Genomic DNA, 26,553 nt, shown 5'->3' with positions numbered 1-26,553 from the left:
TGATGAGCACTGGGTGTTATACGCAACTAATGAATCGTTGAACACTACATCAAAAACTAATGATGTACTGCATGCTGGCTAATTGAACATAATAGAAAATAAATAAATAAAATAAATAAATAAAGATACACTACAAATCTATAGTAATCAAAACAGTATGGTACTGGCACAAAAACAGACACATAGATCAACAGAACAGACTAGAGATCCCAGAAATAAGCTCACAATTATACAGTCAATTAATCTTCAACAAAGGAGGCAAGAATATCCAATGGAAAAGATAATCTCTTCAACGAATGGTATTGGGAAAACTGGACAGCTACCTGCAAAAGAATGAAACTGGACCACTTCCATATGCCATACACAAAAATAAACACAGAACAGATTAAAGACTTAAATGTGAGGCCTGAAACCATAAAAATCCTAGAAGATACCATATACAGTAATTTCTCTGACATTGGCTTGTAGCACCATTTTTCTAGATATGTCTCCTGAGGCAAGGGGAAAAAAGCAAAAATAAACTATTGGGACTAGAAGCTACTGAATTTGGACAAATCAACTTTATAGAGAAATGTGTACATAACTGTCTCATAATTATATAATTACTATGTTGCATCTGATTTTTATGCTGCTCTGTCTATTGGAGTCAGAAATCCTGCTCAAGCAAGCTTATGGTTTCTATAGTAAATGTTTTGTCTAACAGACTCAGCAGAGACGACCAGAGAATAAACTAGTCAGAGAGGATAAACTCCCAAAACTCAGTTTCAGAGCACCAGGCACAGTAATAAGAATGAAGTAACTGTTATTTTATAGCACTTGATAATAAATTATGCAGCCATTGAAAACAAGGTTTGTGAAAAAATTATGATAATCTATAAATTAATTGTGTTATAATTTTAAATGAAAAAAGCAGTATAAATAATAGTATCAATAGTAGGATCACAGCAATGTAAAAAAACATGCACTAGAAAACCAGATTTGGAATGTTCTCAAAATTGTTAACACGTTGTCTTTGAGTGATAGAGCATATGAGTGATTCTATTTTTTTTTATTTCTCTGTGTTATCTGTATTTTCCAAATTGAATATGCATTATTCAAAATATCTTTTGAAATTACTTTTTGAAATTACAACTTTATTCTTTCAAAATGTAGTTTTCTTTTTTGATATACTCTGTTCAGTCTTCTTCCACATCCTTATCAAAAAAGGGGAAAAGCAAATTAACATTGAAATAGAGTTTATGTATTTATACATGATCCCCAAAAGTTTTGTTGATTACTGACAGCATAAATGTTTGGTCCCACGGCTAAAATTTCAGGTGTGATTTTTTTTAAGCCAAATGTTAACCAGAACAATGAAATAATATAATCACTACGAAGAGTTGACACTGCCTTACAGCATGGTCATTAAAAATGAAGATGCCATCTCATTACTTCAAGACCAGGGAAATTTTGACATTACACAGGACATGAAAATATTGTGTCCCCAAAACACAGCCATCATGTCTTCAAATTTGTAATTATTTCAACAGAATGGACTGGTCTGACTCAAAAATTATATTTAAATAAGTTATAAATATTTTAATCTCTAAAGGATAATTAGCATACTCTTCACCCCAGAGAGCTCCAAAGACTTTATTTAATAGAATATCATGATCTCTATTTCTTCAAAGACAAGTAGAAAATAGAAATGTGAAATAACTTTCCCAAGGCCACAAAGAGTAAAATATGACTGTGCTAGATACTTCCTGATTTATGAATCTTTCCTGAGTGTGTCATTAGAATCTTGAAAATATATGTTACCACTGGGCTATACATAAGAAGAAATGTTTTTTTTTAATCAAAATTCCCATGTTGCAAAAGTAATTTTGTATAAAGCAATATTTAGTGTTTTCATTTCCAAAGCAAACATTAAAAAAATATAAAACTACTTCCCACTTGGCTTTGTGGGAAATTGCTACTAATAACTATTGTTAAACAGTTTGCAAAAATATGACGTGGTATTCCATTGCCTGATAATAAGCTCAGCAGAACAAAGCATAAATAAATAGCTCTATGGCATTGTTTTTCAGCTTCAGAAAATTACACATGCTTTTACTAGTTGATACTTCTGTGCACTTAAAACCTAGAAACACTCATTAAAAATTAATAGTCTTCTACCATAAATAATATAAGCATATCTTTAAAAGATATGGAAAACAGATTATTGGCACTTTGTAAAATTAACAAGGAAAGACTACTATGTCACACTTCAAAGATGTACCTAAGTTTTTAGGAAGGCTCAGGAATAATCGTAGGAGTTTGCTTACTCTGCAAATTCTCTTATGATTTGTAAGGGCCAAGAAACAGCAAAAATTACCTCCTATCCCAACACACACACACACACACACACACACACACACACACACAAGTTATGTTAAAGCAACTAAGATCCTGTTAATTTTTTTTTTTTTTTTTTTTTTTGGTCCTTGTAAAGAGAAAATCCTTCTGCTTGCTCCCAGTTGGCTGAGGTGGAGAAACAGAAGCCTGGCCAGGATTCATGGAAGAATGACCAGCTTGTGGAGGAGACTCCAGTGAATGATGTCATGTGTGGTTAACTGATACTAGAAAGAGCAGAGCAGACATTTTTAAGTCATAAGATTACAAACGTTAGAGCACCCGGACGGTGTGAGGGCTTTACTAGAAACAAGTCACCTCCAGGAAGAGGAAGTTTTCCTAAGCATGCCGTCTACCCTGGAGGAAGAGGAGTGACAAAGGGGATTGGAAAATCTGGGGCAAATGCTCTGATCAGCTGTACCCGTCTTCCTCCTGAGAGTGTGCCTGTTCGCCCAGAACACGCGTTCTCTCTGCCCCTCCACGCCACAGCCTCCCCTGGGCAGGGGTCCTCCTCCGCGGGAATGCTGCCCCCGCCAGGGGCCACCTGGGCGCTAGAGCAGTTCTACCGAACTCGGGACTTCAGCCGTTAGCGCCCCACGTGGCCAGCACAGCCAAAGCCATCGCCCTCCTTCTGGATTCCTGCAGTGAACAGGAGATAGTGGGTCCCTGTTTTTCTGCTGTTTTATATCCGAACTTTTTCAAAAACTAAGCCTCTCTACGTATCAGTTTTTGGGTGGTTTTGCTCTGATGGGGCCACAGCAAATCACTAGCCTTATTGGCAGGAAAGGGCTTTCATTCACTGCCGACTGATTTGCCAAAACTCCAAGGCAAATGCACTGCCTGATTTATAAGGAAGCCATCAGTCATCACGTGAGACAGGGAGTCCACACTTGAATGATCTGCTTACCAACGTCGCAATTCTGGCCACAGCACATTATAGACCTCTGCTATTATTTATTAATGTTGCTCTTCTTAAAGGCTCATTTTTATACTGTAAATTATTATGCCAAAGGGCAAGTACATTACCACTATGAAAGGAAAATGAGTACGGCTTGTCAAAGATTAACACCAAAAATGTGCATAGCACTTACCATATGCCAGCACCATTAGAAATGCTTTACAAACACTGTCTCTTTGACTTCTCACAACAATCCTATGAGGTAGGCACTATCATTGCTGTCACTTAAAGAGGGATGGAGAGATTAGGGAATCTGCTCAAAGTCAAGCAGGCCGTGAAGGGCAGACTGGGATCTACCCAAGTGTCCTGCGTCAGGTGTCCTGGCTCTAAAGTCAGCTCTGACAGTCCCCAAATATAGAAAGTGACCATAAAGACAAAGGCAGCGAAAAGAAAATCAATGTTCTCACCATATAAAAATAAAAATGAAATGCAAAGCATAACAATTGGTTAACAAAAATTTGTACCTGAAAATCTTATTTTTCTTGCACAAGAGATAACTGTTAATAATCAGTTGATAATAAAATTTTAAATTTAAAAATCAAAATAAAATACAAAGAATAAAATCAATCGATTTATAAAAATCCATTCTGGAAAATTCTATTTTTCTCATGCAAGAAATAACTATCGATGATAAATCAATAGTAAAAACTTCATTTTGAGTAGCTTCATTTTAAGATTAATTAGAGTAAGACGCCTGAAGGGAAAAGAATGTTTTAATTCGTTTTTCCTCCTCTTTTGCTGTCTTGAGCAGAAATCTATAGAGGTTGAATAGACCTGAATCACTTTGAGTTTATCTAATGGCATTTTTCCCTATCACATTCTTCAATGTACTTATCAGTAGTGATTCTTAACCCTCACTCACCTCTTTCCCCCACGGGAACCTGCCTTCAAGTGATTCATGTGGTCAGTTCTTGGCTCTAGTACTTCCATTTCACCCAAGCAATAATACTGTATCTGTGAAGCCAAGGATTTGATGGACTATTCTTTTCATAACGTAAGCATGAAGCGAGACTGCAGTAACTCTCCTCAACTCCACTCCTTTGCTTCCTGTTCTCACAGTGACTACACATTTCCCAGCCTCCTTTGCAGTTCAGCAGGGTCACGTGACTGGCTCTAGCCAATAAAGTGTGAGCAAAAGTGATTCATGGCACCTTCAGGGATCCTGAATGTCCTCTCTTTGTCTGCGGCTGGAGAAAACGAACTCAAGGACCCAGAGGCACTCAAAAGCCCAAAACAGTAGTTTGAGTCTTTGAATGGCTGTAGGAACACAGGACTAGCTCCCACCAAAGTCCACACCGAATTATGACATGAGGTGAGAAATAACCTTTTACTGTCTTAACTTACTTTGACTTTGAGATCGTTATGATAGCGGTTACTTATTCTGATTAATATGATGCATTAAACCAAATACTTAACTCCTACTATTTGAAAATTGTTTCTCCATGTATCCTTAAAATGACAACTCTTTGGTAAACACCAGTGTAAGAGGCACAGCCCCTGCTGTGGTCATTCCATGGAAAATGTGCTTCCAGACACTGATGAAAATAATCAAACGCTGCATCATGCCATGTTTTAGCTAAACCTGCTCTAGAACTTACTGGTTTTTCTCTTTCTGCTAATCCTTCATTGTAACAGGCACATTGAATGAGTAGAACTCATGGGGTTTAATCACCAAAACTTGTTTTTTTCCAACGGGCTCTTTAGACCCAGTCAGATCATTCTCTTCACCCTGACTTTTATGGTCCTGCTTTGGTTTAAAAAAAGAAAAAGAAAACCCTACTGTCGTTTTAAATCACAATTGCGATCTCAATTCAGTATTTTGAAATGACTAACTGGATACAGTAAGCAAGAGCTCAATTGTCAAAGTTACTGCTCCCCCCTTCACTTGCTCTTCCCGATCCTGGGCCAGCAGCCAGCTGCTCCCCACCTTAGAGGAGAGTCTGGTTAACATCTTCTGTGTTCAATTTGAAATTTCTCCCCCACGTCCGCACTGCTCTTTCTGACCTGTGCCCTATCCAGGGTTGAAGCTGCAAGGGGGAAGAAGTGAAAGGGCAGGAGAATTTCTGCTTGACAAGTCCTATGGTCATCTAGTGCTGTTTTTTTCTGGGGTTGGTGGACATTTAGGGCTAATATTATTTTTCATTGTGGGTATTTTTATGGGTTCTCTGGAGACCCTTTTCTGGGTCTCTCTGACTGAACCCCATTGACTTACTGATGCCTCTCACTTGGCTGCCCATGTCCAAATGTCCTCAGCTTCTGTCCCCTATTCCCTCACCCCCATATTTAAGTTATCTTGCTAATTTATTTACTTGCTTATTGTCTGTTCCACTCTACACGCCCACCCCCACCCCACAAACCTGTCAGCTCCATGACCCAACGTACATCTCACAGCCTTTTACTGTGGCAGTCTCCTTACCCTGGGGCAATCCTCTTAGAATTATTCCAGGCCGTTCCTTCAAAGGCTGGTCCCCAGGATTCACACTCCAGCACAGGGCAGAGGAGTCATTCAGCCATGGCAGCAGCAACTCTTCCCCCGGCCAGAGCACTCATTGTCCCCATCTTTCTGGCTCCTTTGATTTCCCATGAGGGAAATGAGGCTGGGGGAAATGAGACACCGGTTGGCCAAGCCCTTCCACCCACAAGGGTCATATGTGAAGCTCTCTAGGTAGCCAGGTGAGAGTCCCCTCCTCAGAATTGCGGTGAGGGGCTAAGCACATCCCTACTTCTCTTGCTTACTTTAGGCAGAATCACAGTACAGCTTTCCCCTGAGAAACCCTCCTCACAACACTGTTTTAATTTTGAGTATCAATTCACTTATCTTTGACATAGGTGAGGGGCTTCATGAATCACAGAAGTGGTTCTCAGACTGCCCTTTCTAAATTCTGCATACGGTTTAACATTTCTTTTTGGAGTGGACTTTTGATTTTTCTTGGTGCCTCCGCCGAAACTTCACAATCCTGTTCTGGTTAAATCGAGGTCTTCCTTGTGAGCACACATTCCACTGAATGCATATTCCAGGCGCCAGGTGTCCTACGTAACACGTCTACGCTTTTGTGCGGCTTACCTCATACTCCCTACACATAGCAACTGCTTGATTTGGTGGGTCACAGCTATCCCACTTCCACTTCCTTTAGGCGTACAATTTCATTTTCTTCCCACCACCTCTGTTGGGGACTTTGTCAGGCTAAGTTTCTGATTTCCACATTCATAGGGTAGCATTCAAGTTGGAAATGAAGGCTGAAGAACAATTCTCGAAGTGGTTCATTCGTTTTTACTGAGATTATATGTTGAGGATCCATAAAAAACATCAAAATGTTCTAAGGATGCTTTTCTTCACGCTCAACACAGAGGAGGAAGTTTCACTGGCCCCCTCTAAGTTATCTTGCTAAGTTCTCTGTTTGCTGGCTTATTGTCTGTTCCTCCCCCACCGCACCCCACCCCACTAACACGTCCGTCCCACGATAGTAGAATTTCCCCATCGGGCTGACGACCGTGAACTCTCCCCTGTGCCAGTGTCTGTGACAGAGAAGATGCCCTCAGCCAGTGCTTCCCAAACTCCAGGGGCCTCAAAATGAGCTGGGCATGATACTAAATCAAATGTTACTTGATGAAATAATAGCTAACTTTAATCAGTAAGCCTGGGGTGACCCAAGGAGGCTGCTTTTCTACCAAGGTCCTAGGAGATAATGATGGTCTGCAGACAACCACTCTCTGAGCAGCAAGGTAGAAAAATATTTGTTGAATGAATTTTACTTTTTATGTGGCTATTTGTTATTTATGGTATTTTAGGGAGACTGATGGAGATCATGGGGCAAGGAGCCCTTCAGAATTGTCCCTTGCCGCCACCACTGACAGTCTCCAATTTTAGCCTCTGCTCTCATCTTTCTTGGCATCAACATCTGATGTCTTTTACTCAGATTCACGTGAGTCCATTCTTCCTGCAACAAAGTCTGGGAGTGCTGACAGCTCTAAGAGTGTCCTTTGTCAGAGTCTGTTCACGGTCTAGGAACGGTTTCAGAGAACACTGTGCAAAAGGGCCAGACCTTAGCTTGGGGTGGAGGACTCTAAATTGCACAAGCCTCAGCAAGGCTCAAAGGAAAAGACTCAGCCCATACAGCAGTGAAAGCAACTGTTCAGACTACACACCTGGAAGGTGTGGCCCAGTCTTGCTTTTTAACTCCTCTAAAGCAGATGGGTGCTTTGCATAAATTTGCATAGTATGGACTGATTCTAATACAGTCAGGTGATAAACTGACTTATTAAGAGAAACTTCTGTCCCAAATCCCAGTTTGGGAGGCAATAAACAAAACAGATCTATTTCCCAGAAACCTCCAGAGTTCAAAGCAGACGGCAGGGTGGGGAGTAGAGGCCCTGGCAGAGCTGAGCTGGAGAGAGCACCCAGTGCAGGCTACCGGGGGATCTGGAATTACAACACAAGCAGCCGCTTCTCCAAATTTAAGTGTGTACTACTTATCCCTGGAGTCGGGTAATTCTCCCTATTTCCACCAGAAATGAGCATTGCAGTCTGGAAAGGGGAGGGAAAGTGGGGTGGCCAGGGCAAAGATTTCAGGGTGGGCTCACTTTCAGATTCTCTACTTACTACGAGCTGAATTATCTCATCTTTAGAGTAAGGACAAGAATAACAGTCTTGTGAGGTCATTATGAGAATTAAATAAAATATATACCAGGAGGCTTAATGTAATACCAACATTTAACAGGTACTGAACAAATCCCACCCCCCTTCAAGGACCACCACGGGCATGGGAGACACACCATATCCCACAGACCCCTCAGGCTTGTAAAGCACCTTAACTTTTTTTTTTAAGATATTATTTATCTTCTGATGCCTTTATTTTTTTAATTTTATTTATTTATTTGAGAAAGAGAGTGCAAGTGACAGAGCACAGGCAGGGTGAGCAGCAGAGGGAGAGGAAGAAGCTCCCACTGAGCAGGGAGCCTGATGTGGGGCTTGATCTCAGGACCCTGAGATCATGACCTCAGGACCCTGAGATCATGACCTGATCTGAAGCCAGCCACTTAACCTACTGAGCCACCCAGGTGCTCCTAAAGTGCCTTAACTTTTAAAGCATCTTCACAGCTATTTACTTACTTTGCTTTTCTAGAAAAAAAGAGAGAGAGAGAAAAGGAAGATGTGAAGAAACGAAATCTAAAAAGAAGGAACTATGGAAGAAGCACAGGACATTGCAAGACAGAAATGAAAGCCTACAGCTCCATGAGACATAGAGACATGCCATGTGACCGTCAGAGGCTCTCACAAGGCAGATGAAGGTCAACTGACAGCAAGTTAAGTCTGCAGTAAATCTTCCAATTAAAATAATAGTAAGTCGAGCCTCTGAGTTTGTTGTGAATTTGACCCAGAAATTAATTTTTATGAAGAAAGAAGTCTTGCTATTCCAATTGCCTCCAAGTGGGGTAACAGTGGCACTTGGCCTTGCTAATCACTGATGTGTATTCCCTGGTGGGACCCTAAGGGATAAGACTGAACCATGCTACCCTATTAAAACCACCTAAATATAGTCTCTGTGGTGTAATGTTTGCTGGACCCTTTCACATGTCAAGATCCAAAGCAAGTACAAGTCTGCAGTACAGACAGAATTGGGGCCCAGCTGGAGCCCAAACGGTGCACTTCCTCTCCCCTTCTTCCTTTTGGGGTCTACCTACACAGAGCCACTGGGCATCTTCCAAGATGGAGATGAGTTAGATAGAGATGGGTTAGGAAGAGGGCGTCAGTGGCCCACCGGCTTGGCCCATCAACATCACCCCTCAAGCCTTTGACCCTTGGTGTCAAAGTCCTTGGGAAGGGACAGCTTGGCAAAATAGCCACAAACTATACTCACAAATATCTGAGAGACACTGGCCACAGCGGGCAGCAGAACTTTGGGGGCACATGACAAAGTGAGGCAAAGAGTGGAGAAAAGAAGCTGTCTCCATGTCACTAGTGTGGCATTTCACCCAGTGGTCAAGTGTGCTAGCCCAATGGACTTGGGTTTGAATCCAGGTTCTGCCATTTTCCAAGTGTATGAAGTAGGGCAAGTTTGGTAACCTCACTTTCATCATCTATAAAATGGACACAAAAACGCAAGCACCTCCTAGAGTCCCTCTGAGTCTTTGACAAGACCCATGTAAAAGCAGCGCCTACAACTTTCTCAAGTCATGACAGAAAAGAACACATGTACGCTATAATCCTGTGACATAATAAAACTGCTTCGTCCCAGCAGTAATAGCATTAGAGGTCCTCAGACCACAGGCCCTTGCAGACCCGTCTCCTGCGGACTGAAGGGATAGCAATAACACGGTGAGAGCACCCGCAGAGTGCTTCCTCTGAACCACGTGCTGTGCTAAGTGCTCCCCACTGAGTGACTCATTTGGTTCTCACAACAATCTTATGAAATGAAAATATTAGTAGAATCCTGACTTCACAAATGAGGCATGGAGAAGCCCAGCGATTTGCCTGAGATTACAGGGCCTGTGAGTGACGGGGCCAGGTCCAACCCCGGCAGTTAGATCCGCAATCTTGTCTTCTACCATTAGGCGACACAACCTCCCGCCACCACGGCCCAACTCCAAGCCAGACGTGGCACCGCTCAAGTACAGCCCTTCTCACCGTACCCGGCATGAGGCGTCTAACGAACGTCAGTGTTTACGGAGCAGCCCCGTGGTTTGACAGAGCAGGGCAGTCCAGGGCGGAGGGCAATGGCGCAGTCGCTTGTGGCGGGCACGACAGAGACACAGTCACAGCTGGCCCAGCAGCCAGCCACCCCATCAGGAAGGGAAAAGGCGGACGGACCCGGTAAACTCCCGTGGTGGCGAGTGCTCTGCGGTTGTGGCACCCCCCCCCGTAAGTCATCGGGGGACACTCTGGTGGGGGCTAGAAGTCTAGCATTAGTGTGGGTAATTCAAGCCATCCTGGTTTAACTGTCGGCGTGACTGTCACAGTGAGCCCTCCGCCGGCCTGCCCGAGGAAGCCCAGGGCACAGCTGGAAGCAGCTGCTGAAGTCCCAACTTCCATCTTGCTGGTGATAAGCGTCAGTTCCTGAAAGGCAGAGAACGTGCCTCTTGCATTTTGGTAGCCTCCCCCAGTAGCCAGAGGCCTTTTTTCACGTAGTAGGCCATCAATAAACATGTAATAAAGTTAATCAAGTATATTTACAATAAAGATGTACTACCTAGGGCTAGCCTTTAAAACAATTACTTTCAACTTCAAATTTTCTTTGCAGAGGCAATGGCATAAACCAACTTCTCTGCTCTGAGTATAAGAACAAGAAAACTCCTAATGGCAAAACTGAAGACCCAGACCAAACTCCAAGCACGTTTATCGCACACTGACTCTATGCAATTCTCTTTAAAGACTAAGGCAGAGTCCTTCCTCTGTAGAGAACAGCCTATCTGTCTACCTGTCTGTCTATCTGCATGCTCTTTGTGAACTCAATCTTGTTGTTTTCCCTAGGTAAAAAAAGCCATGGCTAACAGCAGTTTTCATCATCATTATTATTACTACGATTTTTGCTAACACTTTACCGATTCTGAATGAAATCCAATGTTACTTGTTGCTATGACTCAGGGAAGAAAAGTCGCCACAGTTGGTGCTGTAACGCTTTAAGTCAGTCGTTTCCAAATGTATAAAGGTGGCTTCGGGTCAGCTTGGAGGACTGGTGGCCATGTCCCAATGTCTAGACTCCTGGTGCAGGGCTAGACGAGAGCCAGAACGTGATGGAATAAACATAAATTAAATGAGACTTCACTTTCTTTCATGGAACCCCCAAAGATGTGTGTCATGGAAATTGAAAATCCCTGTTCTACAAAATAAATGCAATTTAGCAGTGCTTTGCCAGATGTCAACTTCTCAGTGACGATTTAGAACAAGGGTCAACAAACTAGAGCACGAGGGCCAAATCTAGCCCACCTCCTGTGTTCATAAGTAAAATCTCATCGAGCACAGCCACACTCATCCACGTATGTATTCCCTATCACTGCTTTTGCCACACTGTAAGCGTAGAATTGACTACTCTCAGAAGACGCTGAACGGCCTGCAAAGCTAAAAATATTTGCTATCTGTCCTCAACAGAAAAAGTTTGCCGACCCCTGATTTAGAATAACACCCATGGTCACAGATACCAATATCTCATGACAATTTGGAATGATACCAGAATTCATTTCACCAGTCCAGAGCCCAACCTCCTAAGACATCTGAATGTAATCAGGGTAAGTTTTTTGAAGCATTTATATAGCTCACTCCTTTTTTTTTTTTTTTTTTACATCCAGGTTGTTCTTTGTTTTTGTTTTTATTTTTTTTAATTTTTATAATGATTTTTTATTATATTATGTTAGTCACCATACAGTACATCCCCGGTTTCCGATGTAAGGCTCGATGATTCATTAGTTGCGTATAACACCCAGTGCACCATGCAACACGTGCCCTCCTTACTACCCATCACCAGCCTATCCCATTCCCCCACCCCTCTCCCCTCTGAGGCCCTCAGTTTGTTTCTCATAGTCCATAGTCTCTCATGTTTCATTCCCCCTTCTGATTACCCCCCTTTCTTTATCCCTTTCTTCCCCTACCGATCTTCCTAGTTCTTATGTTCCATAGATGAGAGAAACCATATGATAGTTGTCTTTCTCTGCTTGACTTATTTCACTTAGCATTAACTCCTCCAGTGCCGTCCATGTTGCAGCAAATGTTGAGAATTCATTCTTTCTGATAGCTGAGTAATATTCCATTGTATATATGGACCACGACTTCTTAATCCAGTCATCTGTTGAAGGGCATCTCGGCTCCTTCCACGATTTAGCTATTGTGGACGATGCTGTATATAGCTCACCCCTTGAATCATCAACATGACACCTCTCAAAGAGGCATAAGCTTTGCCATAAGGTGATAACCAGGGCGTCGAAGATATAGGTCCTGTCCTTTATATGGACAATTGGCATCTCACTCAGGTGCAGAAAATCAAATACATGGTTCTTATTGCATTTCTTCCACCTGTGAGTGTTTTACTTGTCTCCTTCATGAGCTGGGACAAACTCTAGAACATTTAAATGTCTCGGTAAGGCATAGAATTGAAAACTCCAGCCCTCAATTCTTAAGATGTGACCCTTCTTATTTCTACTTTTGATGCCTGCCTAGCTGCCGCCTTGTTAGCCTGGCCACCCCCAAACAGCTCTCTGGCCAGGCAGCATGTGCCTAATGATATGTGAACTCCCCCTACAGAGGCCCCAAGACCCCACCCAGTACATCTTCTTCTTCCCTCACCTCAAATTCCCCCTCAGTATGACTATGTCTCCCAGGATGCCCGACTAGCAGAGAACGGCAGTGTTCTCATTCTTTCCCATAATAACTTATTTTTCTTACACTCCTTCTCATGAACACACATAATAAAAGAGGAAAATTTAACATGTGGTAAAGGCCAAGGTTGTAGGAAAAGAAGAAAGAGACATGCAGGACTACCCCAAAGGGACCACCTTATCCATAAAGAAGCAATAACGAGCCAGGCTGTCAAAAGAGAAGGAAGTAAAACTCTGACAGTGCGGGGAATGCAGGACATTTTCATTTTACCCACTGACCAGAGCTTATATTTTCTCAGGAAGGATGAGCCCGAGGTTGCGCTTCACGTCCTTGCACTCCAGGGAGAGTCCCAATGACGGTGGTGGATCTCTCTCTTAATAGTTACTGAGCCCCATGCATGCAGAATCTCATTTTCACAAACTTCAGAGTGCATCGTAATGTCTTTTTTTACCTCTCATTAAATGGAACTAAATGGCCACACCGCAGAAGAGGTTATTGTCTACTGATAGTTACTGCGAAAAACCAAATCAAGTCCCGAAACTCAAGACACCAGTTCAGGGTCCGCCCCAACTAGCGACGCAGAAAATCAGTCTCCCCGAACCCCACACTTCCACTCGTCAGAAACCTAGCTCGGGGCCCACCTGATGGGGGATCCGTCATTCCAACATCTGAACAAAACCTCTGTTTCCTACCTCAAAAGCAGAAAACATGTGAGAGCATCTAGCATTTAGTCGATGTGCATTTCTTGCACTGATTTTATTGATAAGAAAAAATACAGTAGGGTCTGCCTTATAGACACTGAACCCTACGTATTCATAGACTGGGAGGCACAGCTGGAATAAGGATAAAGCCTTAAGTAAGATGCCTAGGGCACCAAATTAAGGAGGCGCTCACTTTCAGGTCGTGTAAGTACAGAGTCAGCAATCTCTGAGCAATGGGGGATGGGAGTTTATGGGTAAATGCTCCCCTTTCCATCCCTCGAGTGTATGATTTGAGCTGCATTCTACAGGCCATGCAGAAGGATATTGTGATTGTGTTCGGTTGCCCAAGTGGTGACTTCTTGGTAATAAAAATTTACATTTGCCTTTCCCTCCTTCTCTGTTTCATTCTTCTGACATTCTCACCCCCAACTCCATGGAGTCACCGCCCAGCTACTGTTTCCTAAATGCAGGCCTATATCAGAGACTCCGCCTGCTGAGAAAACCCACCCTAAGGGAAAGGGTGTAGGATTTGCCGAAGGAAGCAGATGTTCAGGATGGGATTCTGGAACTAGCGACTCACCGGGGACCAGGCTCACTATCATCACACTTACCTACAGCAAATGGAAATGAGGTTTTGGTGAAAAGTGAACAATTGGTTTCTGCACTTGAACAGGAGAGAGGGAATGGGAGTTACAAGGATTAGGGGTTAGCCAGCTGGAGTTAACTGCAACCACAGGGCATGTTATGTTGAAAATTAGGTTCAGGATTTATTACTAAAGACATAGAGCTACCAGAGGGCTTTGATGTGTCTACTATGTCTACAATCAGCAGCCTTGATAGGATAAGAACCCCTGAGATCTGGATGTAGAAAGACCTGAGAATCTCACATCCCCAGAGTCTTTTGAATGCCGCCACCCTAGATTAAGCAGAACCCTCTCTCTTTCTAGAGAACAGCCTCTTCTCACCTGGAGATCTGGGAAGACCTCATCTGAGGGAGGTGCTTCATGTGATAAGGCTTGTCCACCTCAAGAGCTACTCCACTTCCTGTTCCTGCCTCCATAGGAGGGTGCAGCACAGCCCAGGGAAGGAACACAGTCCCTGCTCTGATAGGAAGGAGGATACATGCTCATAGAATTTCAGGACCTGATAGTGTGTGCAAGTAGGAACCTGGAGAATGGAGAATACATATGAGACTAGATCTTTGAGGTTTGGGACTAGAAGACAAAATATAGGTGGGATAGGGAAGAATTTCTCCCATGATTTGGGACCTTGATATTCTGGCAAGATCACCTGAGTCTGAATCAAAAAGATGCCTAGAGTGACCCCTTGAAGACGGAGCATGACAATGGCCCGCAGTAAATGAAGTAGAGATCATGGACTTGTCCTAGAATAGGACTGAGGAAGGAGTCAGAAGGCTCCAAGAGGTGAGAATATTGGAATGAATTTAAGGTTAGAGAACTCAGCCCTCGAACTTATATTCCGGAAAGGCCCAAAGGCAGGATGAACAGGGGAAACTCCCTGAGAAACGAGGCAGTGGCTGTGCTCTGTGAGTTAAAGCTGACAGCAGGAGATACTGTTGTACAACTGGGCTCTGACTTCAACACCAATATATTGTGGTGTTGCTGGTATCTGGAGCTGGCAGAGGCCAAGTAGTGGCACTTCATCACCAGAGACAGGTGGAAATAATTACCTTCGTGGCATCAAGCCTGGAGTGGCAGTCAGGGGGCTTCATCCCCAGTAATGAGAATAGATGAGTGTGGAACCAACAGGTGGAAGTAGGATTGGGCCCTGTCACCACTGCTCTCAGTGTGGCCCCCTTGCTGAATGTGTGCTTCTTCTCTCTACAACACTAGCATTTGCTTAAGAACCAGATTTGCCAGGAGGGTCACAGAGAAGTGGAAACTTCTACCAGGAGGTACAGTGTGAACTTGAAACTATAACTCCAGTTTGTCATAGCGGCTTCTCGTTCCAGTACACTAGTAGCCAAAGAAAGGATCACTTTGTCACAGTGGAGTTATTGGCCCTGATTACAGTAAATGAAGACTTAGGATCGCTGCTATATAATCAGGGCAGAAAAGAGAGTGTCGGGGGACTAGAGAACACATAGTGATATCTCGTGTGTCCTGCAATCATATTAATTGGAAATCTCGGCAACCGTGACCCAACAGGTGTTAAAAATAATAAAAATAAAAATAGACAAAGGCTCCGACCTCAAAGGCATGAAGATCTGGATCACTGACCAGGCAAGCAACTTAGACCTGCTTAAATATTGTCTAAACATGAGTGAATTCCAGAACGGTTACAGAAGAGTATGATGATGAATATTAATTACAGCTTCAAGAGCACTGCAAAGTAAAGACTATAGTTTGTTCCCATAACCCTGCTGTTTTATACCATATTTCCTAGGATTGCAGCAATTTTGTTGATAACCTGATATCATTTTTACCAAAAATCAATGGCAAGTATTGTATTTAATGGTAAAACCTTAGAAATATTAGAAGACAAGGATTCAATATCCTGCATACATCCTAGCCAATACATTAAATCAAGAAAAAAAATATTGAGAGGTATAAGAACTGGAAAGAAAGAGATAAAATTGCCCTTTATTGTATATGATATGATTGTCAATACAGAAAATCTGTGAAATTAGAAATTTCATATATAATACAGAAAATAAATTACTAGAACTGATAAAGAGATTGGCCAATTTGTGAAATACAAGATCTACATTCTAAAATTAATAACATTCCTTTATACCCATCGTATTGGATTAAAAGATAAAATTTAAAGATTCATTTACAATGAAGGATATAAAGATATGCGATGTGGAGAAAATTACAAAAACATTACGAGAAAATTCAAACTACATAAATAAATAAAAAGATAACATTCGAGGATGAGGAGAATCTCCCAATTAACCCATAAATCAAATGTAATTCCAATGGAAATGTCAAGAAAGTTACTCGTGAAATTTGATAAGTTGATTCCACAATTTACATGGAAAAGCAAAAAGCTAACAATAGCATAGAAAATTTTGAACAACGAGATAGGAGAACCAATCCTACCAAATAACAGTGCTTTGTATAAACAAATAGAAACTAAGACTGTGTAGTATTGGTAAGGGGATTAGCAAATTGTCAAACTGAATAGAGGCCTTGGAAACAGACCCAGGCCTGTGTGAAAACCTGACCCCTAGGACATGTGAAATTGCCAATCATTGGTAGAATACATGGATGACATGTGAAACTGCCAATCATTGGTAGAATACATGGATGACTACTTCAGTAATACTGGGTCCACTGGTTATCCACGTGGGAAACAGAATATACGATATCATTAACAAAATTAATTCCAGGTATATTATAGACATAGATGATAGAACAAAATATAAAATTTTTAGAAGAAAATACAGAATTTTTATGACCTTTTCCCTAGGAAAAGATTTCTAGAAAAAGATCACACACATACACTCACAAATCGTAACAGGAGAAAAGACTAGCCCAGTGTTCAGCCTATAATGTAGACATCTTTCAGTATATGCTTATTATTATTAATTGATTATCTGCATCTTGACATCACCTGTGCCACTTTGTTCTAAGTAAATTAAGAAAATCAAGAGTAGGCTGAAGAGTGTTTAGGGCAGTGGTTAAGGGCAAAATGTGACACTGGGTAAGAGGAAAATGGTCTACTTTATGTAGGATTTGGAATTCTTCATAGCACAGAAAGCAAGCCATGAGGGAGACAAATAATAAGCCAGTGCGGGATATGTCCCTCACCAATAATGAGAGGTGACAATAGCTGCAGACAGTTCAGTAATTAATGTTTTACTCTGAACTTCAATTAATTGTTCTCTTCAGAGTAACTAGAGCACAGCAGCCTAAATGACTTCATATGTTTTCCCTTTTGAAAGTATTTGCCAAGTGAGTGTGAATAGAAAGGAGAGAAAACTTCCTTTTTGGTAACATAAAACTTCCTGAGTTTTAGATTATGAAATGAGTAAGCCTCTGAGAACGGTATTTTTGGGTCCGATCTCATGACAAGGCACTGGCTTCTACAAGGGTCATCAATTTCACCAATTTCAATTGCTTGAAATAATTAAAAAGTACTTGGCAAAAATGTAAATCTAAAGTCGAGAAAGGACTGAGAGTTCTAATCATACAGCCAACGCCTAAAAAATGTGCATTAACAAAAAGAGCTTGCTATCCCATAAATTTTATAAAACAGCTTATTCTTCAGTGTGATGTAATTTTTTTCAGCTTTATTTACTATATGAGCTATTAGTCCTATTCCATGTTTTTGTGTATTTCCTATTTCATCTTTTTAAGATTGAATTCACTCATGATTGCCATTGTTGCCTGATCTGTCGTATACCTGGTTTGCTCCTTACAAACACAAGCCAAAGGCTAAAACAATGTTATTTCAGCCACAATTTCAAAGTCCCACAGGCGACTTCTTCCTAGACTTTCCAACTTTTGGGACAGCACACCAAATTATGCTAGAATCCAGACTCTAAAAGTTGGCTCTTTTAGAAAATCGTGATTACAAGTTAGTGTAAAAATTCACTTCACAGCTCAGTCTACCACTAGACAAAAATAAATTTTAAATAACCAATAGGTTTCTAATGGTAAGATGAAGGGTGTGTTCAGGTACCATACTGACCACACCAGCAGGTAATAAGGCCATTGCTAAAAGGGCAAAACTAAAGCAAGACATTGAGGGGCCTGGAGAAACAAACTCAGCAGGGAGCTTCACTTATTAACTTGTCCCTTCGAGTAAAGTTGATCTGTGGACAACCACCAGCATCTCAAATACTATCAATTCTTTGTCTCCCCCCATGGTTGGGGAAGGCTGGTTAAATCAAATATCTGGTTAACTACAATATTAAAAAAAATAAATTTGCCGCAATAGACCTCCGGCGAGCCTAAAGCCAGGTTCTGTTCTCGATATCTAGGGAGGCCTGGGAAACTGACCTCCATTTCACCAGGTGCTGAAATGATCACTCAGCAATAGCTTATTCTTAGGAAAAAAAAATTTGTTGTTGTTGCCATGCGGTGGAAGAATGATTTCTTAGAACACATTCCATGGCAAATCATATCAAAGAACCATTTTCTGAAAGACAGCCGTAAGACCAGCTGAGGACAAACGTGCAGAGCTACTTCCGAGAAGCCGGAGAAGTAAGACACCAACCCCAAGTCGAAGACTGGAGTGGGGAGGAACCCAAACTTGTGAAAAAAAAACTGTACAGTGACCCCCAAGGGGGGATGTGGATGGAGAAGGGCATCTCGGATGAAAGAGAAAGGCCACTGCTTGCTTCTAGGGGACAAGGTAGAGTCGACTGTGCGGGGCAGGCAGGGTGGGTGCTGGCCTAGGACAGAGCAGGCTTGCGGGGTGGGGGCTGGGTGGGGTCTAAAAATAGCCACACTTCACAGAGGTATTCATCTTCCTCCCGGATGTCCTGATGCCACACCGCAGCCCCAAGTGAGCACTGCCAGTGTCGCTGGCCTAATGGATGGGCCGGGGGAAGGGGCGGGAGCTAAAGGAGGGGCCCTGGAGTGATTACGTGCACGGTGTGGGTGAAACCAGAGCCAGGGCACCACCGGCTCAGCACAACGACCGCATCGCCCTTCTCGAAGAAGCCACAGGCCTTGCCAGCATTCATGGCCAAGTTCATCCAGAGTCCCACATCCTCAGCCCAGCCCTCCTACACTGGGTCCTTACAACCCACGGAGAAGATGCACTCTACAGGTGGGTCTGGCAAGCGGCCTGGGGCTTTGGGGTCACAGCAGTGATGAAGATCCAGGGACAGTATCCGATCACCTGGTAAGCAGATGGGCCGGGCTCCATCAGAGTTCTAAAGCAGTTACAATGTGGACCTGGTGAGGAGGCCAACATACAGAAAATCCAGAACAGTTGGGAAAGACTGGGACCAGGACCTGGATGAGGGTGAGGGAAGGGACTGTCCCCTCCCTCGTCCCTTGCAAATATAAGGAGGTGTTCACACTGAGGCACTGACTGGGCTTTTGTACACCCCTGAGAGCGAGTGTCTCCTTAAATTTTGTCCCCTGGTCACTTCGTTCCCCTCACCCTAGTCCTAGCCCCAGCCAAGAGGAGAACAAAACCCTAGCGTAGACACAGTGACGTCCTCAGGCCATGCTGATCCCTCTCTAAGGGCCAAAGTCCTCGTGGGAAACTTGGGGACCTGGAAAGCTTGCACCGCTGTCTGGGAGCATGTCGCATTGGCTGATTTGTATGGTTACCTGCCTCGAGGTAAATTTCTGTGTCTTTTGCAATTAAATAATTTTACATCATTTAACTGTGTCTCTTGGCACTTTTTCCATCAATTACATCACTGTCCTGTGGTATCACCTATGCAACACTTAACACTAAAATAAGATTCAAAATCAAAGCAGAGAAAATCAGGGTCAGCATTATGAACATCAGCGACTGTACTGCAGGTGTTAGGGAGCAGATAATAGCAGACCTATGGGAAGAAAGCTGGGCAAACTAGGTTATTCTCTACATTCACTGAAGATTTTGGTTTATTAGCTATTTGGCAGCTTCTTAAGTATTTTTCTCTCTTTTTTTGACTCTTACAAGCTAAAAAAAAAAAAACATGTTATTGGCTCCAAATAAAAATTAGTAATTTAAATACCGACAAAGAAACATACTTGTTTCTGTGCAAAGGCCGTGGGCTTTCTGTCTACGGACAACCAACTTGAATGCCCCAGAGGCCTCCTTGGGTTCCCATTATCTAGTGCTAATTATCTACTACGATGACCTACCCTAAAATTCTGTGGCTCAGAACAGTAAACAAGTGACTATATCTTAGGTCAGAAATTCTGCCCCCCAAACCTCAGATGGGGCCATTTGATGATATGCAGCCGGGCTGGTCTGAAGGCTGTAAGACAGTCTCAGTCACATGCCTAGAAGGCTGGGCTCAGCAGGGCTCCTCTTGTCCTCCAAGCGGTCTCAGGATCTCTCCATGTCATTTGTCCAGCAGGGTAGCTGAGCCCCTTACATGGTGTCTCAGGCCTCCAAATGCTAGCTCGCATTCCAAGAGACAGGCTTTAGAAGGTGCCAATCTCTTAAGGCCAGGACTGGAGACTGTCCCAGCATCCTTCTTACCCTTCTGCTGTATTCTGTCAATGTAGCCGTAGAGCCCATAGAGTACTTTCAAGGGAAGGATAACAGAACCCGCCTCTCGATGGGAAGACTGTCAAAGGGCTTTGGCCCTCTTCATTCCATCACGCCTCCGTACCTTCCTTCTAGGAAGTTGTAGCACACTCGAGAACTGCCAGACATGTCCAACCCCCATGGAGCACATTTTATGTTCTCTTTTTGGATGAAGCATACCCATAATGACCCCTCGACGCCATGAAAGCCGAGAGAAAGGCCAGCCCAGCTGCTAGGAGAATCAGAGAAGGTACACACCTGGACTACCTGCGTGGCATCAGCAAAACACCTAGAACTCAGCTAAGCCCTGGCCTGTGTGAGATGGAGCTAAGAACATCAAGGCTGCTCAGTGTGGCTTGTCCACCACTTCACTGAGAGCCCTGACCAAGGCACCAAGTCCAATGGTCACATTTCTGTCATTACCTTCCTTGACTTCTCAGTAGGACCGGACACAGTCCAGCAGTCCCTCATTCTTTAAACATTATTGTCTCTTGGTTCCCATGATAACATAACCCCAATTTTCCTCCTACTTCAAGGTCCATTTTTTTCTCCATCACTTTTGCTACCTCCTCCTTCTAAAATCTCTAAAGACCGGTGCACTTCAGGCCCTTGTCCAGGGCTTAGTCTCTTCCATATCTACAAGTTCATCTCCTAAGTGTTCCCATGCATCAAAAAGTCCGTATACAGATGTTCTCCAAGTTTGAATCTCCAATCTAGACTTCTCTTGTGACCTCCAGGTTCATGTTTATGGCTGCCTCGTTGATATTTCCACTTGGAGAGAAATAGGCATTTCAACTTCGACCAAAACAAAATTCTTTTAATCCCTCAAAGACTATTTCTCCCCAGGCTTTCATATGCACCCAGTTGCTCAAAGACTTAGGGGTCATCCTTAGGTTAACCCTTTTCCTTCAGTCCCCAACCCCCATCACCCTCTCAACCTCCAAACCTCCGCCACCCACTACATCTAATCTATTAGCAAGCTATCTTAGCACTACCTCCAAAATGTGTCTTAAATCCAGCTATTTAGGATTCAGATCACCTCCTACCCAGTCTGCAACAAAAACCTCCCAACAGGCTATTCTCTTTCCACTTTTATCCCTTTACATCATCTCCATTCAGTGGCCAGAGAGACCTTAAAACAGAATTAGATTGTGACCCCCCCCCCAAAAGCACTCATAGCCTTCCTGCACTTAGAATGCCATCCACGCCCCTTACACACCCCAAGCCCTGCATGATTGGGCTCCCACTACCTTTCCGGCATCATTTTGTTAGATTCTGCCCCTTGTTCACTATGGTCCAAACTTCCTGGCCTCCATTTCTTCCCTCTGCCCGGAACACTCTTGCTGAGTTGCCTTGACCTCACGCTCCAGCCCCAGCTTAAAAGACACCTCGTCAGTCTTGTGACGACCTTCGCCCACTCAAATAACTCTTAGCAAAATCTGTAATTAGCTTATCTATTATTTGTCATTGTCAGTATTTCCTTCTCAAAAATCCATCCCATGCATTCAGGATTAGTATTCTCGCACAGCATATCTGCACCGTGCTCAGGGCAGGGCGGGGGGGCGGTGCAGAATTTAGAGCAACGCAAAGGCCCTGGAGGACGCTATCCTCGTGTTTGTTGCTAGAGCCCCAGGGCCTGACATAGTACCCAGGACTTAGGAGGCGCTGAACTAATATTTTTCAGTGAATGAATGAATGAACTAAGGACTCGACCTATCATTTAAAAAGGCTTGGGAGAGGGGCACCTGGGTGGCTCCATTGGTTAAGCATCTGCCTTCGGCTCAGGTCATGATCCCATGGTCCTAGGATCAAGCCCCACATCGGGCTCCCTACCCAGAGGGGAGCCTGCTTCTCCCTCTGCCTTCCGCTCCCCCTGCTTGTGCTCTCTCTCTCTCTGTCAAATAAATAAAATCTTTAAAAATAAAAAAATAAAATAAAATAAATAAAAAGGTTTGGGAGCTTTGGGCAGCATGCAGTCTGGCACTACATCTATTCTGCCCCCCTTGCATATGTTTATACACAGAAACCAAGAAATATTGTTAAAAGCATGATACGTGACATTTTTTCCTATTTAATTTTTAAAAATGTGTTTATTTTTGTAATCATTTCAAATATTATTTAGAGTCATCATATAAAAATTATAACTCACAAACATAAAAAAATAAGAAAATAAAAGTCACTCATAATCTCATCTTTCGAAGGGATAAAGCCCTAAAGGTTACATCCTTTACTATTTTGTACTGTTTCGTACTTCCTTGTACTGTTTGAAATTTTTCTCTACCCTGTAGACATTTTTCAGTATGGAATTTCAGCTGATTTTATTTAATTACTTTTTTTTTTAAGAGACAGGGCGGGGGCAGTGGGAGAGGGATAGAGAATCTTTTTTTTTTTTTAAGATTTTATTTATTTATTTGTCAGAGAGAGAGAGAGAGAGAGCACGCACAAGCAAGGGGAATGGCAGGCAGAGGGAGATTACAGCGAGTGGTGTCCAGTTGTCCTCTGACAATGGTTGAGGGAAAAGTTCACAGTCCTGTGTGAGATCCCCAAAATAAGGCTCAGCAGAAGCCCATAGGTTGGCAATTTTTAAGAAGATTTTACTTATTTATGTGAGAGAGAGAGAGAGAGAGAGAATAAGTGGGGAAGGGGCAGAGGGAGATGTCGACTCCCCACTGAGCCGGGAGCCTGACAGGACTCCATCTCAGGACCCCGGCATCATGACCTGAGCTGAAGACAGATGCTTAACCAACGGAGCCACCCCAGCCATTTTTTTAACTACCTTGTCTAATATAAAATTATAAAGCAGTCCCTGTGTCCACTCCTTACTTTTTTGAGAAAATAGCAAATAAACAACTTGCTTAACAGACACTTGGACATACTAACTATCGTTCTTAAATGGGGACGAATTTTACAAAGCCTGAACCTCAGTGCAAGACATTAGAAGGCTTTCCACTAATAACCTGCCCCCACATTTATTTTGGTCAGGAAGGAGCTCGATGATCAATCCCAAGCCCCTCTGATGCTCTCTTCTCCCAAGTTTCTTCTCATATAATTTCTGTAAAAAGGAAATACAGAAGTAATTACCGAGCCAGGCAAAAGTCAGTACTGCCGCTCACCACCAAGCAGGCCCTTTCCAACCAGCCCCAGCTGAGATCACAGGGAGCTCGCTACATCAGAGGTTCTCAGCCCGAGAGGTACACTGGAATCTTGCGAGAGCCTTTTGAAAAAGTACCCATGCCCCAGACCCAATGCCGGAGATTTTGATTTAATTGGTCTGGGAAGGGGTGGGGATTTTTTTTTAAAGTTCCTCCCATGATTATAATGCACACCCAGGACCAAAACCACCACACTAGAAAAGGCTGTGAGCACAGCCTGTTCTGGAAGGAATTTCAACACCAACAGAAAGAGTGCATTCTAAATAATTACAATACTTGGTAATCGAATAGATACACAGGGCCAAATTCTCATGTGATAGGAAAATTTGGGTAGCAGGGGTGGAGTGGGGGGTGGTTAGAAAATGCACATAATGGATGTGCTTAAATTTTCAAAAGATTACCTTTCCATGGCAGTCATAGATACCCTTCCCACACACCCCCCCACCATTCTTCAACCCAATTTTCTTTCAAAGCCCATACAAGCAGACTGTGCTCCCTGCCAATTTCTTAAATATGTACAAGGAATCCATGGTGTCATAGAATGTTGCCCAGAACCACCCCTCGTCTGGGCAGCCAGCTTCTTCCCCGTGTCGCTAGCAAATCCAGAAAACTAGGGATGTGTTGGAAGGAACGATTCTTCCAGAAAACAGCAAAAGTTCTCAGGGTAGCGTGACGTGTGCCACAGGGTGGGAATTCAGCAACTCCATCTTAGGAAAAGGTGAACAGAGCTCCACGGGGGTATCTTGAAAAGAATGTAAGATTATGCAACGGCAACCGTAACAATTTCCCCACAGCCCAAGCTCACCCACAGAGCACTTCTTAGCTGGATAACACAGCTGGTTGTTTTTAAACAGCCATCCTGGTAATGCCTCATATAAGGAAACACAAACTTAAATGGGTTTTTTTAAAAGATTTTATTCATTTATTTCAGGGGGGGTGGGTAGCGGGAGAGGGAGAAGCAGACTCCCCACTGAGCAGGGAGCCGGACAAGGGGCTTGATCCCAGGACCCCAGGATAATGACCTGAGCCAAAGGCAGATGCTTAACCGACTGAGCCACGCAGGCTCCCCCTTAAATGGGTTTAAACTGCCCTCGGACTTAGACGTCTGGGCACCTAGCACGCGCAGAATCAGCATGTCAGCTGCCGTGGGTAAGCCACAGACTGGCCCGCAGGGCAGCCGCAGTGCTGCTGAAGCAGGATGTACACACCAGGCGCTGACACGCTGCACCGGTGAGCGGCGCAGAGGAAAGATGGCACAGGAGTTTAAAGGGGGAGCGGGGCAGGGGTCATCAGGCAAGCACCGAGGTAGAAATGAAAATTAGACCAGATCAGGACGCGTAGTTAGGCCTTCAGAAGAAGAAGAGCGGCGCGTGGGGGGCTCGGCTGGCCAAGCGTTTGCTTGCCTTCAGCAGCTCAGGTCGTGATCCCTGGGTCCTCGGATCGAGCCCCGCATCGGTCTCCCTGCTCGGCAGGGCGTCATCTTCTCCCTCTCTGTCTTCCCCTCTCTTGCTTGTGTGCTCTCTCTCTCTCAAATAAATAAGTAAAATCTTAAAAAAGAAGAAGGGGGAGGAGGAGGAGGAGGAGAGAACAAGGCGGGGATGGTCCTGAGCAAAGCGCGGTGGCAGGAGCGGAGAGCACCTGCGGGAAGCAGACAGAACTGCGCAGGGGACTCTCCACAGGTGTGCTGTGGGCACCGGTCGCCACAGGGCGTTTATTCATGCGAAAGATATATTCGCGCGACCACTGAGGACAGCCGGGGTTAAGGCAACGTGTCTTTATGACAGATGACAAGCCGGGAGAGTTGTGCGAAGCAGTGTAAAGCAGCTCTAATGCTTGCTGCCGTGAAGATGCCAGAGCGAGGCAGCAAGCAGGGAAGATGCTGTGACTCTGGAAGCCGAGGCGACATTTCTTCTAAGGCGGGAAAGCGTGGCCCTGGCACTGGGCTCCACCTACAACGCAGCACCGAAGCGTGGCCCAGAGAACCCTGCAATAGTGGACAGGGGGGCCTTTTCTTCACATCCTCGCCAACTTGTCTTTTGCTAATAACCATCCTAACAGATGGGAGGTGATACTTCACAGTGGTTTGGGTGTGCATTTCCCTGATTAGAGATGTTGAGCACCTTTTCACATACCTGTCGACCCTTCGTATGTCTTCTTTGGAAAAATATCTAATCAGGTCCTTCTCGGTCTTTTAATCAGGTTGTTTTTCGCTATTGAGCTGTATGAATTCCTTGTATATTTTGGATATTAACCCCTTATTAGATGTATAATTTGCAAATAATTTTCTTCCAGCCCATTGGTTGCAATTTCATTCTGATGACTGTTTCCTTGGCTGAGCAGAAGCATCTTAATTTGATGTAGTCCCTACTTGTTTACACTTTGCTTTTGTTGCCTGAGCTTCTGATATCATATCCAAAAAGTCATTGCCAACGCCAATGTCAAGGAATTTTTTCTATTTTCTTCTAGCAGTTTTAATGTTTCAAATCTTATATTTAAGTCTTCAATCCACTTTGAATTGATTTTGGGTATGATGTAACTAAGGATTCCATTTCATCCTTTTGCATGGGGTTGTCCAGTTTTCCCGGCATCGTTTATTGAAGGGACTATCCTTTCCCCATTGTGTATTTTTTTGGCATCCTTCTTGAAAGTAATTGACTGTATATGTTTTGGTTTATTTCTGGGCTCTCTATTCTGTTAAATTGGTCTATGTGTCTGCTTTTGTGCCAGTACCATATTATTTTGATTAATATAGCTACAAAGCTATGTGATTCAGAATCAGGAAGTGTGATGCCTCCAACTCCGTTCTACTTTTTCAAGATTGCTTTGGCTATTTGGAGTCTTTTGTGGTTCCACACAAATTTTAGAATTGCTTTTTCTATTTCTGTGAAA

General features: G+C 43.4%; 1 protein-coding gene across 1 annotated transcript in view; it reads right to left on the bottom strand.

Moving 5' to 3' along the window:
• The window catches only part of SLC35F4 (solute carrier family 35 member F4), a 227,331-nt gene that overhangs the window by 162,454 nt on the left and 38,324 nt on the right, over positions 1–26,553 (bottom strand). The window lies entirely within an intron of this gene.

The sequence above is a fragment of the Ursus americanus genome, chromosome 26 (genome assembly GCF_024610735.1).
Source record: "Ursus americanus isolate L20-20 chromosome 26, mUrsAme1.1.p, whole genome shotgun sequence".
NCBI classification, from domain to species: Eukaryota; Metazoa; Chordata; class Mammalia; order Carnivora; family Ursidae; genus Ursus; species Ursus americanus.
The sequence above is the reverse complement of the archived record's forward strand: the minus strand, read 5'-3'. Positions and strand labels throughout refer to the sequence as shown.